This window comes from Arachis ipaensis, chromosome B06 (assembly GCF_000816755.2).
Source record: "Arachis ipaensis cultivar K30076 chromosome B06, Araip1.1, whole genome shotgun sequence".
Lineage (NCBI taxonomy): Eukaryota > Viridiplantae > Streptophyta > Magnoliopsida > Fabales > Fabaceae > Arachis > Arachis ipaensis.
In genome coordinates, this window is record NC_029790.2 from 134,951,037 (window position 1) to 134,955,882 (window position 4,846).

Sequence of the window (4,846 nt, forward strand, 5' to 3'; positions counted from 1 at the left end):
AAGTCCCTGTTTTTTTATGAAATGGGTTATATATTTATTAAAAAATAATAATTATTTTAATACTCTATAAAATTTAAATAATATAAAATAATATTTATAAAAACATGTTTGGCAAGAGTTTCAAAAATATTCCTAAGTTTTATTTTGTTTCAATTTTGTCCCAAAAGTTTTCGATTTGTATCAAATATACCCTAAACGGATAAATTTTCAAAAAATTTAAAACTAATCTAACAATAATACATAAAAATTATGCTTGATTTGCTTGTATTGAGGGTTGTTCTTATGATATTGTTGTTGAATTGATCTTAAACTTTTTGAAAAATTAGCTGTCAGGGGTATATTTGATGCAAATAAAAAATTTTTGGAACAAAATTGAAACAAAATAAAACTTAGGGGTATTTTTGAAACTTTTGTCAAACTTCAGGGACAAAAAGTATACTTTATCCTTATATATTTAATTATGTTTTAACAGGCCCTGGCAGGCCTGACAGGCCAATAAGGCTAATTAGTGAGCTTGGGCCTGACCTATTAACATATTTAGGCTTTTAAAAGAGTCTGAACATGTGCCTATTTTATAACAGGTCAGGTCAGGTCAGGCCAAATACAGGCCATGTTGTAGGCCCCTGGCAGGCCGTCTGACCTTTTTGCACCCCTACCCAGAGGTTTTGACACCATACTTTGCCCGCTTACATCAAGGTGAGTACTTTTCATTGATGATATTTACTGTGCAGTAGTTCATAAATCTTTTTTGTAAGTTTAATACTTATCATTATGAATCTTCCCATGTGAGGTAGGTACCTGCCATCGTCAAACAAGAAGGGTCCTTAGCCAAACGCCCATATGTTGACTTATCAAGTGAACCCACTGGTAAGTTATGTGTTCTCTCTAGCACGACGTTAATACACTCAGAGATGTTTATAGTCATCTGCCCGTATCGGCGGTCGCCATCCCAATACAGAATCCACAACTCTAACCCGATCCTGTTGCACCAATCAACCATTATTGGGTCTTTTTGCCTAAGGATATTCATGTAATATTGATGCTTTTATTTAGTCTTCGCATATGCGGCATTCACGAGGATTTTTCGGGCATCCTTAGATTTAAAGTTTAGTATGAAATTAGCAGTGATATGTCTTGCACAGAATATAACTTTGAATTAATTAAATTTAATTACCAAAGATAAGATACAACTCAAAGCCCAAAACACAACCACAAAAAAACACAAGACACGCATCACTAAATTCAGAGTTATGGAAAACTTAAAACAAAAATAAAAATCTAATGACCAAAGACAAATAACAAATAAAATTAGCTAACAGCTAGATCAGTAATGGCTATGCATTATCAACATCAATATCATCTAACGAAATATATAACATATTATCAATAAATTAAAAATTAAAATTATTGTAATGAATGATAAAAAAATAAACTATAATATTCACGAAGTAAGTCTTTAACATTACTAGAAATATCATACTCTTTCTCAACAACCTCTTTTATCATTCAAAAGTTAACTAAATTGATACTTTCATAATCAATTAATTATATTGCACCTTTTACTTTTTTTTTCTATCTTTCTTTCCTAATAAATTAAATACAATATACAAAAAATAGTATAACATATTAATTACACAAAATCTAAGATATAAAATGAAAGTATGAAATATATATTACCTGGATTTAAAACTCAAATTAGATGTAACATACACAATATCATTGGGCCTATCATACTCTACTCTATTCCTTTTTTTCGTATGAATCTGATAAAAAAGATTCCAATTTCTTTCACACTCCGAAAAAGTAGATGCTTAGCTAAGAATGCAAACTGCCATGTTTTGTAAACATGGAGCAGAACTACCAAACAATCTCCACCGTTCGTCTACAAGTGACAATCCCATAACTATGCTATTAGTTATCAAATTAAGAAAATGAAAACATAAAATAAGTTACTATCAAAGAGATATTCTTACCAGGTTAAAGTTCTTTTGCTTTCTTTTTTGGATCGCTTCTAACCACTTGTTTAGATGGTAACTGATTCGGAGTTTGTTGTTCTTCTTGCACTATTACTTCATCAATTGCATCCTCAATCTTATCGCCACCCTCTTCATTAAAACTTACTTTTCTTTTACTAGTTATATTTTCTGAATTTCTTTCAATAAATCTTCCATTTGTTTTTCTATGTCATAAGGGACTTTAAGACACTTTTTAATATCTCCACCTATCTTTGCCAAATGCTTCTTCATTCTATTAATTTTTTCTCCTTCAAAAATACCCAGACAAGACAAGCATTGCTATTGCGACTTTCCATTTATTACTGGTAAAATAACATATCTTCAAGCTGGATCAATTTTTTTCCCAAATATTAGAAGTTTGTGAATGACTATCGTTAGATTCAGTAGAAAAATAAGCTTCATTCAAAGCAACATGATTCGAAATCGAATTATTCTCTGCATTATTATTCCTATGTGCTTTTTGGTTGATACTCTCATCCATATCTAAAATTACCAACAATCCAATAACAATATTACAGGCTTACAACAACTCAGTAATTTCAACATAGATAATTAAATACAGTAATATACAATAAAAAGATTAACAACAACAAGATTCAAATCAAGTATATCAGAATCAAACCAATCAATTAATAGAATCACAACATATCATAATCAATATTTAAGATCATCCACAATTCTAAATCACAGTAATAAAAAATTACAGATTAACTAACAAACAAAAATCAACAATTACAATTTAAAAAATAAAAAATACCTTCTAGAAAGAGCAAACAGAACACGAGGGAAACAGAGAGTACGGCGAAAGGGTTGACGCAACTAGAAGGCTAGAATACAGTTGAACAGAACTGGAGTGCGGTGAGACAATGGCAGTGCGATAAAGGCACAAGGCGAGACTATTTACAGTGATAATGTTACTATTTGGACAAAAATTTAAAATCCGGTTAAATTTCGGTTTGATTCGATTAGAGAATTTCTAATCGATTCAACGGTCCAAATACAATTTTTAAATTCAACAATTATGTTTTCTGATCAATCCGCTATTTTACTAATTTACAGTTCGACCAATCAATTCAAACCAATTTTCAGAATTTTGAATTTCTACTGATCTTATCCATTGATGATCATTTATTTATTTATTTATTTATTTATCGGTGACTGTATGTATGTCTATTGATATACTTAAGTTTTACTAGGGACAATCTTAGAAAAAAATAATTTAATTATTAATTTAAAAAAAATATTTTGATAAAAATACAATTTAATTAATAAAAGAATAATTTATTAAAAGATATTTTGGTAAGCAAAATTTAATGATAAAAAATAAAATTTTTGTTAATGGAGATTTTTTCAAAAAATAATTTATTTTTTCTTAAAAAATGGATAAATTTAACATTAGTTAAAACAAAAAATTTAAAATGGATTAAAAGATGAGGTTTTTCAAAAGTTAGAAGAGAGAAAAATATACATTTATAAAATAGAAAAAAGAGGAGTATCATTTTAATATTTCGTAGGAGAAGGAAGTAGAATTTTCTCATTTACACTTTTATTTTTTATCCAATAGGATAAAGCTTTGGTTTTAACTTGATAAAGTTCAATAAATAGGATCGCTATACCCAAAGATAATGAGTGAATAATTGTAGCCCACAATAGGGTGCGCCCGGCTCTACCCGAAGATTCGGTCTGATTTTGAACACTTTAGGGGTTAATTTGGTATGATTTTATTCGGTTTAGGGTTGGATAAGGATCTCAAAAATAGATTTGGTCATTATTTCGGGTCGGGTCCGGGCCATAGCTCGGATCACTCGAACTCGGCCCGGTGACCTGGTCGTCATACACAATTAATATTTTGTGTTATTAGTGATGAATCATGACTATTTTTATGTGGAATTTAAGTATTGTAAACCTTAATATTTTGTATTATTAGTCATTATAAGACTATAAGTTAATATTTTATGTTTAGAATGCATAAGACTTTAGACTAATGCATAATATTGTGTTATTTTTATTGATTTAAATATTTGGTGTTATTAGACAATATTAGTATATGCTTTAGTATTGATTGTGGTTATGCTTTAATTTTGAAGAATGGTTGATTCTTGTTATATTTTTCTAAGTGAATTTTACCATGTCAAATAATGATTGGAGTCTTAAAAATTTGGATATTTTTACATGCTAGCATACAAAAATGTATCAATGTAATATAATGTTAACAGCCCGATTTTCACCCGATATAATTATGGCTCGAAAGTGTGTTAGTTTCATCAGGTGTAGAGTCGGATTCGAGTCTAATAAATAAACCCAGTATATAGTTCGAGCCGAACTGAATCACATCAAACCCAACTTTACCCGACCATGTGCATCCCTAGCCCACAAAAGCAGAATATATAAGGCTGTCTATGGTCTTATTATTCTTATTACCATTTTACTATTTTATAATTTATATAGTGGTCAACGAAAACTATACCTAACAAGAATCAATCCACAAGATAAATAATTAATGATGAGAAAATCTTTCCGATCCAATGTATTATTATTGTGGAAGAGACTTATTAGTTGAAGAGAGACTTTAGACATAATCATTAAAATCCACTAAACTAAACTCCTATTTTTCATGTTTCATTATCTTTAAATTCATCCTATACATAATACAAGCCAGGTATCTAGGCATCTAGATCCTCTGACGTGAATCAAGATAAAGAAAAGTTTGTAATAATTTTCCCTTTTTTCTTCGCACGCGTGTAGCCACCAAGCTTCCACTTCATTGTGGGTTAGAATTTCTTACGTAAGAAATAGGATATAGATGTGACTTTCGTGAAGCATATTTTGAC